The following is a 14,918-nucleotide window of genomic DNA, read 5'->3' as shown; positions in this document are numbered from 1 at the left end:
AAAGTGATTACAAAAGAAAGTAGCTCTCTTTCTACCTTCAGAACTGAAGTAAAGCTGGAAAAGTACTCTCATCTGTCATTAATTTTTTCTACGTGTTTGTTTTATTTAAGGTCTCTGACGTGTTGTTCAGGAGGCCCCGGGGACCATCCTGTTGATCTCAACCCAGGGGGAGGGTAGTTCAGTGTGAGGGTCTGAGGATGCACTGCTTCTGGGGTTACTGCAGGTTCATGCCCAGTAGTTCTCGTGTCTCCAAGGCTGAACCCAGTGATGCTAGGAGACCAAATGGTAACAGGATTGGACCTGGGTTAACCCCACGTGGACATTTGCCTTTACCACTGTACTATCTCTCCCTCATCTCCTTTAAATGTTATTAGGAAGCTAATATTTTGTTTGTCTTGACAAAGGCAGTGATGTTATGAAAGAATGAATTAGAACCTGAAATTAAAACTTAAATCATGTTGCAAATACTTCTTAATTATCAGACTTGATTATGTGATCTGACATTATCAGCAAGTTGTATGCTTCTGAAATGTAGCAGAGAAAAAAGAATTATTTTCTATAATTATTTATTTAATTAGAACTAATTAAAATAGAACTATTTTCCCTATATTTCCCACTCTGGATTATTCATATACAGGAATGCATGTCATGCACAGTGTTGGCTGAAATGTTTTAAAGAGGCCTAGAGTTTCCTAAAAAGACTTGAAGCATGAGGAGCAGGATGAGTGATATTCTTTAAATCTGAATTGGGAAGTTTAGAAATGAATAAACTTTCCTTTCTCTATTCTTCTTTCTTCTCTTGTCTTCTCTTCTCTTATCCCCCAGCCCCCTTTTTCTTTTGGTTTGAGTTCAATTTTGAGTTGGATGATTTAGGTTTTGTTTTTAACTCTCCTGATTAATTCTTAGCTCTTAATTTGGACCATGTCACTTACTTCCCTTTAAAAGTCAATTATAACAGTAAAATAATACTAGCAAAATAGATTTAAGTGGTGATATTTTAATATGACTGACATTAAAATTTGAAACAGGGGTCAAGGAAAGAGCTCAATGTCTTGTGCAGGTGCCAGGCTCCAGATTCACTTCCCTACTGTGTGGCCTGCCTATAGCGCCACAAAGATTACCCAATGGGCCTGAGCACTGAGCGTTAGAGCCAGAGCAGCATGGCTAGTGGTCACCAGGGGGTGACACTAGGGTACTGAGAGCACTTTGGGGGAGCTCCCTTACAAAAATGGTGGAAATATTGAAACAGATATTTGAGCTATTTAATTCATTTATTCAATCTACACATTCTTGTTGATCTAACAGGTAGATAGTAGCTACACAGAAATAACAAAACAGATCTACCCTGCCCTTAAGACCTGGCAGTTGGCAGCACACAGGCAAACGATCAAGCTAATAAACACTCATAAAATGTGATAGTTACCTGCTATAAAGAGCATGCACATACTCTGGAGTAATAATAGGCACAGACGTGAGGGTTGATAGGTATCTGTTGGGTAACAGAGAAGGGATAGCAGGTAACTTAAAATCTGAAGACTTAAAAGAAATCAGCTCCAAAGCGAAATCATAATGTGAAGGTTTAATACCTACTTGTTCCATGTGGATAGTACCACTTCAAAGAGAAACCTCCATGTATTATAGTAAAGGTGCACAGGGTGACCCCCCTGTCTGCCTTCTCCCCAACTCACATTCACATTGTGAGTGCTGTCTGGCAGTTTCCATACCCCAGAGTTTACAACTATCCTTCTCATGTATGGAAGGAAAATGCATCAGAGAACATTTACCGAAATAAAAAAACTAATTGGATGAACTTAATCCTATACCAATTTGCTCTCCACATGGGTAGTTTGTTTTTCTTTTTCTTCTACTTTCCAATAAGCTTTCTACAAAAAAATGAAAAAGAATTAATTGGAAATTTCTCCAATTTGCTAGATTTAATCTCAGTATACAAAGTCAGTCATGGTTTTATAAACCAGTGAAGAACAGAAGCTTAAAGTTTTAAAATTTCACTTATAATATAAATCAAATAACAAGGTTCCTATGGAAATAAATATAAATTTAAATATATAAATAAATATAAAAATAACAAATAAATATTATTCCACAATTATATTACCCAGTGTAGGCATAAGTGTAGGCATAGATCTATATACATAGATAAAATACTACATAAATAAATGAAGACCTATGTCATTCTTGGAGGGTAAGTCTTAACATGTCATTTCTCTCAAGTGCATCCACAAATTCAATTTTTTCAAAAATCTCAAAAAGATCTTTGGGGGGTAGGACCTAAATAATCTCAGACTGAAATGTTTGAGGAATAAGAGAGTGGGAGGGAGTGAAAACAACCAAAATGTTTTTGAAGCAATATGAAATCAGAAAAACTTGTTCTGCCAAATATAAAAACCAATTATAAAATTGAGCCTTTTCATTTATAGAATAATAATTTATGTAATTTATATAATAATAATACAGAGACTAAAGGAAGAGAAGGGGATGTCTAGAAACAGAGTAGAATGGAAACAGAATGATAGATTAGTAGGGAAGGTTGAACTAGATAATAAATGATGGTGGATCAATTACTTAGTCACATGGGAAATTTTAAAATTAAATTGCTGTTTGACATTATATATTCAGACAAATTCTTTCATTTACATCATTTTCCAATATATTATTGCTGTAAATAATTATCATGAATACTCGTTTACTCAGTCTTTGTATTTCCAAGTTTACTAAATCAAGGATATATTTCTTTTTAATGTTTTTTATTTACTTGATGAACATAGTTACAAACTATTAACAATCCAAAATCCAACTTTGTATCAAAATGATCAGAGACAATAATCATGTCAGAATTCTTCCAGGGTTACAAAGATGGTTTAATGTACACGAATTATTCAATATAAAAATGTTGACACATAATTCTAAATTGTGAGTCAGAAAGAACAAAACATTTTATTACTGCCAGCAATGTACTTATCTCCCAGCTTATCAATATTGAACATTTTTGATCATTCTGATTTATTGAGCAAAAATTATATTTATACTTTAATTTGCTAAAAACATTTCTAGTACAACTAAATCTTTTTTTCTAAGAACACAGGCCATTTTAATGTTGTCTTGACTGCTCACATCCTTTGTTTATTTTCCTATTAAAGGTACTACTATAGCAATTTTTTACTAGTTTATTAAATTACTTGCAAATTAAAGACATTAGTCCTTGTCACTTTTTGTAAAAAACTTTTTCTTAGAGTTTCTAATTCCTTCTTTCTAATATGTTGAAGCCTTATCTTTTGGTTACTTTTGGGGTGTGATCTAATATTTTCCTAGCATTTAAATGTTAATTTGGTGCTAAAAATCATCTAATTTCCCTGGATCCTTTAACTAATCATGTATCACACACCATCTGATTGTAATGTTTTAATTATACATAAAGATATTATATTATTTAGCTGCCTATGTGGGCTAACTACTCTAATCCAGTCATCTAGTTTCACACTAAAATTCAGGAACTGGATTTTTGAATTAAAGTTTAACATGAGAGGGCTGGAGCGATAGCACAGCGGGTAGGGCGTTTGCCTTGCATGCGGCCGACCCGGGTTCTAATCCCAGCATCCCATATGGTCCCCTGAGCACCGCCAGGGGTAATTCCTGAGTGAAGAGCCAGGAGTAACCCCTGTGCATCGCCGGGTGTGACCCAAAAAAAAAAAAAGTTTAACATGAGAGCGCTCATTTTCATAGGAAGACACACACATTTTTTTTTGTACATCTGGAGGCCTGGAGACGGTACAGTGGCAGAATACCTACCATGACAGTGTGAGGCCCCAAGTTCCACCCCCTAAACTGCCCACTTGTGCCCACCAGGATCCTAGTGGCAATGCCATTTGGGATTCCAATGGCCACGACCAAATGTGCCATCCATGACCCCTACAACCAAGTGTGTGAGAGCACCACAACTTAAAATATCTGAGCACCACACTACAGAGAGAGCACTTGTGTGAACAACCACGTGCATGAAATCAGCAAGGCCACCTGTGTGAACACCACATCCAGTAGCATGGTCCCAGTTAGTCAGAGCCATAATGAAAAAGGAAGGGGAATCAATACATAACTATAAATTGTATTTGTTATGTTATATATTATATATGTCATATATGTATTAGTATGCTCACTTGTTCATTGTTTTATTCTAAACTTTGTTAACTTTTTTTTTATTTTACTGAATCACTGTGAAAAAAATTACAAAGCTTTCAGGTTTAAGTCTCAGTCATATACTGATTAAATCCCCATCCCTTCACCAGTGCATATGTTCCACCACCAAGAACCCAAATATACCCCCCTCCCACCTATCCCCACCTAAGTAGCTAATGATCTTCACTTTATTCTCTCTATACTTTGAATATATTCAATATTTCAATAGAGAACTCACTATTAATGTTTGGAATTTTCCCCCAACAATCAGGCCTGCTGGAAAGGCATCATTTAATAATTTCTTTTCATTGCTGAGAGTAAAGACTCTGAGTTTGGATTTCTGATATTTTAGCTCAGTTCACAGTCTAGATGCATTTCTGCAAGAAGCTGCTCTGGGTGCCTAAATGGGTTAGAAGACCTCTCAATCATAGTCTTTAGGAGCAGAGGGTCCGTTTCTAGCGCTGCAGCTCTGGATCTTATCTGGGCGGAAGGCGAAAACTTTGTTAACTTTATATAACAAAGGAACAAGTTGATTTGGATTTTTACTTTTAAAATTCTATTTTCAGGGTCCACTCTCTGCCTCACCCTTTTAAGCCTCTAACCTCTTTTTTAAATCTACTCATGGTTTCTCACTTCCTCGTGCTCTTCTTTATTCTAATCATCTTGTTTGAATTTTCTCCAGTGTTTCTCTTGATAATTAGTCTGCTCTCTCTGTTTTGCTTTTTTCCATTTTTTCCCCAACTGGGTTAATATGAAACCATAAAGATAATTGAGAAAGACAGTTGTGAGAAGGGCATTAAAAATGGCACCTTAGAAAATCAGAATAATTGGATATATTTCACTAGAATTATTATTCACCAACTATCAACTAACCTTTTTATCATAACAAAAAACACCTTTTTTCCCCAAATTCAGGAATTCTTATTCCTCAAATAAAATAAAATAAGATCTTTGTATAATTCAGGCTAGTACTAGTTACATCATGGAGTAAAATTAACATTTGTACCAAATTATTTGGAAGTCAAAATATACCATTAAGAGTATAAAACAACATAGTATGAGACTAACACCCAAAGGACAGTAGAGACCAGGGTCAGGAGGATTGGTCCATAGTTGGAAGCCTACCTCAAGTCCCTGAAAACAGTTGGGATAGAGAAGGGACCACTAAGTCAGTGATGGTTGGAAGGATTGCTTGGGATGGGAAATATGTGCCGAAAGTAAACAAAGGTCCAAACATGATGGTCTCTCAGTATCTGTATTGCAAACCATAATGCCCAAAAGTAGAGAGAGAGTAAAAAGGAAAGTGCCTGCCATAGGGGCAGGAGGTGGGGTGGGGTAGAGGAAGCAGGAGGGATACCGGGGACATTGGTGGTGGAAAATGCAAACTGGTGGAGAGATGGATGTTCGATCATTGTGTGACTGAAACTCAATCATGAAAGCTTTATAACTATCTCACAGTGATTCAATTAAAAAAATTAATGCCATAAAAAATAATTTACTTAGGTTACAGATAGTACTGGAGGTAAGGCACTTGTCTTGCATATAGCTGACTGATATTTAAATCCCCAGAACAATGTATGGTCCCTGAATCACACCAAGAGTATCTCTGAGCACAGAGTCAGGAGTATGCCCAGAGTACCACCAGGTGTGGCCCAAACCCCACCCTCCCAGATTATAATAATTTAGTGCTGTTTTCTTAAGTGAGAAAAATTCTAATTCTGTCAATTAATTATTGACAACCTAGAAATACATTTTTAAATGACATTAATTTTTAACCAGATGTAAGCAAGAAAGAATTTTTAATGAAAAAAATTTTAATACACCTGAACTTTGGTACCAAAGTTACTTTTTCTATATTTTCTAAAACTGAGTCAAACATTGGTTTTCTGCCTCCTGTAATCTAGATTAAGTACTAGTCTATATATTATCACTTCTCATCATGTATATAATTGACTTACAGAATCTTAATGGAAAACTATGTTGAGATGGGTACTAGTTTATGGATTATTGTTTTATAATCTTTTATAATCTCCCTTCATATTAGATTCAATGACTTTATGTCTTTATTCCATATTTTCATTCTATAAAATAAGAATTGTATTTACCCTATTTGTCTCATTGGGTTATAAAAATCTTCAATAATTAGTTTTTTTTAAGTTATTTATCTTTGTGGGCTAGGATGTCGCCTAGCGGCAAAGTGCATGCCTTGCATTCATGAGACCTGGGTTCAGAAGGAAGGAATCTTTAAAGGAAGCAAGGAAATTTTAGAAGTACAAAAGAAACAAATTTACAAAAGAATATATTAAGTTCAAAGTTTACTGGCCTCCCTTCAGAGACTTTGTTATTATTCAGGTAAAGCTAAATAGATGATAAAAACTGTAACAGACAACTTAGGATCTGCTTAAATTGGAAAAACTAGAAATAATAACTCAGTAGGAAGACATCATCATCAGACATTATACAAGACATAATCACTGTATCCAGGATAGAGTCACTCTTAGTAAAGAGGAGGAAGGATTTTATGTGGAACAGCCCCAAGATGAGACAGTTATACCAAAGCTGATGGTGTTGGATTGATGAATATAATAAGTTAACATTTGAGGACACCTCTTGGAGTTAAGTCTCTTCCCACTAACAGTACATTATTTAAATGTTTCTTGCTTCACATCCCATCAGCACCTGACATTTTCTGTCACTTCATACTAACCATTCTTGTGGCATGTCATGGTAGCCCACTGTAAATTTGACATTTGTTTCCTGAACAAATAATGTGGGAAGGACTTTTTTTTGGCTAGTAGGGCATCCTTAGTATATCTGTTATATTTTTTAAAGTCTTGCTTATTTATATACTATTAAATAGTGAAACAATGTGTCTGGGGGAAATATATGTCTATAATCCTGGATATAAAATATTTTATTTATATGCCTTTAAGAGTGTTCATGTTAGAGGAGATGTGTGTATGCTTACTAATATATCAATATCTCAACACTAGAATTATTTTCCAATCATATAAATTTTAGCAAATGCAGTAGTTAGGAAATCTATTGATGTTATTAGCTAAAGTTGAATTTGGTCTGTGCTAAAATTTTAAGGAAAATCACTGTATAACTGTATCACTGTCATCCCATTGTTCATCGATTTGCTTGAGCGGGCGCCAGTAACATCTCCATTAGTCCCAGCCCTGAGATTTTAGAAGCCTCTCCTTACTCTCCTTACTCCAATCTGTGCCATATTGGAGGCTCATTTAGGGTCAAAGGAGTGAGACCCGCTATTGCTACTGTTTTTGGCATATTGAATATGCCACGATAGTCTTGCCAAGCTCCGCCATGATCTTCAGTCATTACTGGACAAAAAGTTTGGCATGATGTCTTAGGAAGATTTGTTAGCATAAAGAACACTGGAGTGAATAGATTTAAGGGGGAAATGAGTGTTTTAGATATGTTACATGTGAAATGTACATCTATCTTTTAAGTGGAGGTGTAGAGTATAGTCGGCATATTGATGCCTGGATTTCAGTACAGGGGCTAGTGCAGGAGATACAAATCTTGAGGGTTCAGAGGGGAGTTTGAGCCACACCCAGCACTGCTCAGCGATACTTAGAGCTCTATGCTTGGAGAACCAGTTGATACTATGGATCAGCCTGGGGTCGGGCAAGTGACTTAATCTCTGTCCTACCTCTCAGGCTCAGGAGACATCAGTTTCTGAGTCATTAGCACAGAGTTGGATCTTAACACCCTGAGTCCTCTTAGGAGACTGAGTATGATCAAAGATTATAAAGGCCACGTTCTGGGGCCCTTAAACAGTGACAAGTCAAAAAGATGAAGAATAATTTGTAAAATTCGTTGAGAAGGACCCCCAATGATAAAATGGAGAACCAGAGCAATTTTTGAAGTAACAGAAGCCCCATTTTTCTTTTGTAAAATAATGGTAATTACACCACATATTTCCAGGCTGCTGTGAGGAATAAAAGATGCCTGTTTGATATTGCCTATTTGATATTTGACACATAAAATGTTCCCAGTGAAAAATTTTTAGTTATCTGCTTATATGGAAAAATGCTATTAATTATCAAATTATTACCAAATATCAAATTATTTTCAATGATTAATTATTGCCAATTATTACCAAAATATTTGGTCTCAGCAGCTTCCTAATAGAAATAAAATAATACAAAATATAAGCAACATATGAACATGAAAAGTCTATAAGCCAGGACTTCAGTAAAATTTAGTGCCTTTTAAGTCAGGTATCTTTGTTTTGGATCTTGGCTCACTGTTGATCTTGAACAAGATGCTAATCTCTTGCAGGCTTCAACTTTCCCATCTCTAAATTATGGATAATAGTACTTCTTCAAAGTATTGATGAAAAGATTAAGTAAATGAGTAATATAAGGTCCATATCATCACTAAGCCATCATTGAATACCACAAAATTGAGGTGAACTCTTTCTGTGCCACCCTTTCCTAAAATCAACCACAAGCCTCCCTTCCATTATCCTGTTTTAAGAGGCAGCCTGAGCCAGATAGTACGGGGATAGATGCTGGCCTTGCATACAGCCAATTCTGCTCTGATCACTGGCACCACATATGTTCCTCTTGTGTGTTTCTAGCGGCAATCCTGGAGCACAGAACCAGGAATAGATTCTGAGTACCACCAGGTGTGGCCCAAGGATTAAATAAATACATAAATAAATAAACTGTATTCTGCGAGAACATTGAGGAGTTCTGATAAAAATATTATTTAGCAAGTTATGTGTTTTATATTAATGTTCTTTTGCAAAATTTATCAGAATACTTATTTTACTTAAGCCTTAGTTGAAAATATTTCTAAACCATGCTTCTGAGAATGCATATTAAATTAGAAGAACTTGAGTCTTTGGCATGCACAACAGTTATTCCCGAGATCATTCTGAACCACAGACCTTAGGCTAATGTTGCAGAGTAAAGAGTGTAGGGGATTGTACCAAATTTGTGCTGATATGTAATTAATTTTGGATTTAATTATAAGATTTTTTTGATAATTATTTTATTACTTCTATCTTACTTGGAAGAGTTTGAAGGGATTTCAGTTAACATGGGATTCTTGTTGGCTGCTTAAAGCAAGGCTCATGTAGTATAATTTAAACAAGCTTTACACAAGCTTTCTTACCAAGAAACAGTAATCTTAGTCATTTTAGTAGATGTCATATGTAAACAACAGAATATTATAGTGATAAAAATTAAAAATGAGTAGGATATTTCTCTATGAAAAATATCCTGAATTTTCACACTATTGTACACGATCATAATACCTTTATGCACAAACCATGTGTGTGTAAGATTTTGATAATTAGATAGATGATAGATGATAGATAGACCCAAGTCAAATTCACCACACTTTTTGGTCCTGTTCTCATTGAGTTAACTCAACTTCTCTCACTTTTTTGCCTCTTGATTAATACTTCTTGCCAACTCTTGAGGGTATTTACATTTTGCTTTTCCTAAGTTGTCTGTGTTTTTGTCTTGTGCTGCTAGATTCCATCTATTCCTTGGGAACACTAATTGAGGCATCTTCTTTTTTGCTTGTTTCTTTTATACCTCACAGGGAGACTTTAGACATCCATAAAAATTATTTAATGATAATTGTAAATTGAATGTTGTATTTGCCCTTAGACTTGCTGTTTATGACTTGTGGGTGTGACTAATTATCAAGTGGGTGTGCGTAGAACAGAGTAAAACATCAGTGTTTATGTTGTATGCTTAAAGGGAATGACTTCCTGATATTGTCTTACATTGCTAAGTGGCTATATGAAGCTTAAAATTTTTTAAAAAATCTTAATCTGCCTATGGTGTTTTTCTGAATTTATGTCTCTGATTCTCCTTTAGTCTCTTCCTTTTTCTGAATAGTGTTAAATCTTTCATTGTACTCGCTTATGCTCAGAAGGCATGCAAAACCAAAAATACTGAGGAAAATGTTACCCTTCCCTTAGAAATACTCAGTATGTTGGGGTTTTTTTGCCCAGCTCTATAGGTGATTTTTACTTATGGGCAATTCTTTTTTTTTTCTTTTTGGGTCACACCTGGCAATGCACAGGGGTTACTCCTGGCTCTGCACTCAGGAATTACCCCTGGCCATGCTCAGGGGACCATATGGGATGCTGGGATTTGAACCCGGGTCGGCCGCGTGCAAGGCAAACGCCCTACCCGCTGTGCTATCTCTCCAGCCCCACTTATGGGCAATCTTAAGCAAATATAAAGTCGTAGCACTGTAGCACTGTCATCCCATTGTCCATCGCTTTGCTCAAGCGGGCACCAGTAACGTCTCCATTGTGAGACTTGCTGTTACTGAATATGCCACTGTAGCTTGCCGTGTGGGCAGGATACTCTTGGTAGCTTGCCGGGCTCTCTGAGAGGGGCAGAGGAATCGAACCCAGTATGCCACGTGCAAGGCAAACGCCCTACCTGCTGTGCTATTGCTCCAGCCCTAAGCAAATACAAAGTAGTAATTTTTAATTGCCTGTTTTGTCAGGGATAGATCTTAATGTTTGTCTTCGAAAGAGATGATTCACTCCTTTGCAGTAAAAAGTATTGGTTATTGGTGAACATTGGCAATCATATATCTCATTTCTATTTTGTTTTGTTTGTTTTTCAGAATAGGAAGCTCAAAATATAAAATTTATACTTCTTACCCCTTCCTGTCAAGACCAAATTAGCCATTCTTTTTTAAGGGCTCCTAGAAATATTTATGATGATTCTTTCCCAGACATTACTCGTTTAACCTTCTTGTCTTCTGAAAAAAATAAATAGAAGCCCAAAATGTATCCTACATAAAGAAAGTCTGGTTTTTGTTTAGTTTATTTATCTATTGAAAGTGTGATTTTTCAATGCCAACATTCATTTACTTGCAGTCTTATTTTCTCTAAGATCAAAATTCTATTTTCTATTTCTCCTTTCTTATTTGAAAAATAAGTATTTGCAGAATACGTATGGTATATATTCCCACATATATCGTTAATTCTTTTTACACAGTCAACTCACTTGTCATATGTTGGTGGAGATAAGTGTGGAAGGTCCAATGACAGGTCGGAGAAATAGTACAATGGGGAGGGCACTTGCCTTTTGTAAAGCAGCCATGCGGAAGGCAGCAACTTTGGATGTGTTCCCCCAAAACTCATGCATATAGGATGATCTATTATTTTCCATTGTTGTAATACACCCTTGTAGACTAGATCATAGTTTATTCTTTCCATTGATGATTTTCTAGTGTCTGCATTTTATAGGTTATGAAATTACTAGGCCATTGGCTACAATTATGCTCAATTGTAGTAGTTATTGCCAAACGTATTTTTATAATAGTTATACCTATTTACAGGCATGAAGATGTTACTGGTGCCCGCTTAAGCAAATCGATGAACAATGGGACGACAGTGTACAGTGCTATACCTATTTGAATTCTCATCTAATGATCTTGCTTCCTTTGCATACTTAACAACACTTGATGTTGTCAGTATTTTGTGTTTGAACTATTCTGAGCATGTATAGTGGTATTTCTATGACTTTCATGTATAGTTTCTAAATGAATAATAATGTTAAACACCTTTTTATTATTGACCACTTGGATAGTCTTCTTTGTGAAATGTCTATTTAAGTTTTATCTACAATTTTTTGTTAGGCAACTCTCCATATTGATTTTTGTGAGTTCTTTGGGGACCATATGTGATACCAGGATTAAAATTGGGGGTCAGCATGTGCCTTAACCTCTATACTGTCTCATGGCCTTAATTTAAAAAAAAGTTTAACTTTAGTTCAAACTGAATTTAAACAGTTATAGCTCAAAAAATATTATAAAGGAAAGTCAGTGATTTCCCTTCTTATGCGCATCATACCCAGCTGTCCTTTGACAATTACAACTTTCCCAGCAATTCTTTCCCAGACTCCCCAGAGTAGACAAAAAGCCAATATGCCACGGGGCAGCCATTATCTGCAGGGTCTTCCTCTTGGCATCTGAGACATTTAATAATTCATAGAAAGCTGGTTAAAATTCCCTCATTTTCAAATTGTGTATTATGCTTCTAAAATTAACCATGTCCCATGAGTGTAAAATTAGCCCTTTAACTTCTGTATATTTTAGGAAGATGAAAAACTCTCAAGTCTGGCAAGGGAAATTTTCTTTGCATTATAAGTTTCTTTGAGGTCATGTACATGTACTGCACTGCACTGTAGCACAGTCGTCCCGTTGTTCATCGATTGCTCAAGCGGGCATCAGTAATGTCTCCATTGTGAGACTTGTTGTTACTGTTTTTGGCATATCGAATATGCCATGGGTAGCTTGACAGGCTCTGCCACGCATGTGAGATACTCTCATTAACTTGCCGAGAGGGATGGAGGAATCGAACCTGGGTGGGCCACGTGCAAAGCAAACACCCTACCTGATAGTGGATATCCCACCTGCACAGGAGAGCCTGGCAAGCTACCCATGGCTTGTTTGATATGCCAAGAACAGTGACAGCAAGTTTCACAATGGAGATGTTACTGGTGCCTGCTCGAGCAAATCGATGTACATATACTAGATTAAAATTATTTTTATTTCAAGAGGAGTAACAGAAACATATCTATGGAGGATCTTCTTGGTCATCTTTTTAGAGTAATTATTAAAGTGCTAACCAAAGAATTTTTTCTCTGTGATTGAATACAATTTTATATTTCGCTTTGAATAGAAAGCTGCAAACAATCTTTTGCTAAGAGAAATTGCTCTTCTTATCTGCCATTACCCGTTAGTACATGTAACTATTAAACACAAGTTTCAAAGAAGCAAGATAGCAAGTTCCGTTAAGATTGTGCAAACTTCTAGGGGTTACAATATCCAGTGAATTTGACACCAAAGGAATTAACTCTGTCACCACTGTCTCTGTAGTTTTGATGTAACAAATGACTCCCAAGTGCCTATTAGATCCAAGTAATGCTTCTCAATATGCCGTCCCATTGCACATGTTTATAACGGGTCCTTGCTCCAAAACCACAATTAAAATGGTAGAATCTGTCCTGAATGTAAATACAAAAGGTTAGAATAATTTTATCAGGATCATCTGGTTTATTTGAAGATAAATGAAGAATCTCTTTACTGTTAATTCTCAGAAGCAAATTGAGATCAGACATCTACCATGAATTTCCTTGAGTAGGTTCAAGCTGATGTGTCGAAACTTCTCTTTCTGTAGCATCTAGTTCCTGTCATACAAAGGTATTGTGTCAGTAGCACTAAAACAGGAAATGAAAAGCCAACAGTTTTTTTTTTCAAAACCAGCTCTGCATGGAGACAGCACCATTCAGCCCTAACCCACTCATGTCATTATTTTAGCCGATGGAATGACACATCAGCAGCATCAAATGATTAACTAGTATAGACCATTCCTCCTACAGAATTGTTTTACTTTAAAGCAAAATACAGTGACTCATTCCATGATTCTACCTTTGTCCTCTCTACTTGTCCTGTCTCTTCGTTATCTACTGTTTTACTTGTTTTGTTTGTTTGGACCAGACCCAGCTTACTCCTGGCTCAGGGATTACTCCTGACTCTGGGCTCTGTGCTCAGAAATCACTCTTCGTGGGACCTGGGGAACCATAAATGGTGCCAGAATAAAACTAGGATTGACCACTGCAATTATCTGTGCATTTCTCTTCTGTTCATAAGTTTTGCCATCACCCGTATTTGGACATCTTTCTATCCATTAATTATAATATAAAGTCCAAAGTCTTTTGTCTAGTACTAAAGCCCTACTCAAGTTTTCCCTGTATTAACTTACTAGGGTTTTTTTTGTATCCCTTAAAAGCCCTGCACTTCGCACATATCAGATATTCAATTATTGTGACCAAGGTTTTGCAATGTTTGTGCGTTTCTTCATAATCTTCTTCCTGCCTGGAGCCAATGTGATTCAAAGGACCAGGTTCGATTCCTGACTCTGGATTCTTCTTAATTTATCCTTCCTATAGTTATTGTGGTGATTGCAGTTGCTAATGTGTTTAAATAACCTGACACATTCCTGGAAGACAGAAAAAAATAATATGCTTTTATTTTTGTGTTGCTCTTTTTATTTTATTTATTATTGAATCACTGTGAAATAGTTACAAAGTTTTCATGAGTGAGTTTCAGTCATACAATGATCAAACACCCATCCATTCATCAGTGTGCATTTTCCACCACCAATGTTCCCAGTATCCCACCCACCACCCCCACTTCATCCCACCCCCTGCCTCTGTTGTAAGAACATTCCTTTTTATTCTCTCTCTACTTTGGGCATCATGGTTTGCAATATAGATACTAAGAGGCCATCACGTTTGGTCCTTAGTCTACTTTTAACACACATATCTCATCCCAAGCGATCTTTCCAACCATCACTGACTTAGTGGTCCATTCTCCATCCCAACTGCCTTCTCCCCCAGCACATGAGGCAGGCTTCCAAACTATGAAGTAAGCTTCCTGGCACTTGTCTCTACTGTCCTTAGGTGTTAGTCTCATATTATGCTATTTTATATTCCACAAATAATTACAGTCATTGTATGCCTGTCCCTCTCTTTCTGACTCATTTCACTTAGTGCTGCTCTTTTATAGGTAAGCTTTATCCCTATCCTTTTCAAGATGTATGTAACTTTTCAGATTTGTTTCTGTCTTGAAGATAGGTCTATAAAATCCAACAGGAAGAATTTTTTTCCACTTAACTTCTACAACATCCTTTTAATGCTTCTTTTACAGTC

At 36.2% G+C, this 14,918-nt stretch overlaps 1 protein-coding gene across 13 annotated transcripts in view; it reads left to right on the top strand.

The window, feature by feature from the left end:
- Positions 1–14,918, top strand: part of GRIP1 (glutamate receptor interacting protein 1) — a 752,587-nt gene that overhangs the window by 595,542 nt on the left and 142,127 nt on the right. The gene's annotated exons all lie outside the window — the stretch shown is intronic.

Source organism: Sorex araneus, chromosome 10 (assembly GCF_027595985.1).
Source record: "Sorex araneus isolate mSorAra2 chromosome 10, mSorAra2.pri, whole genome shotgun sequence".
NCBI lineage: Eukaryota > Metazoa > Chordata > Mammalia > Eulipotyphla > Soricidae > Sorex > Sorex araneus.
The sequence above is the reverse complement of the archived record's forward strand: the minus strand, read 5'-3'. Positions and strand labels throughout refer to the sequence as shown.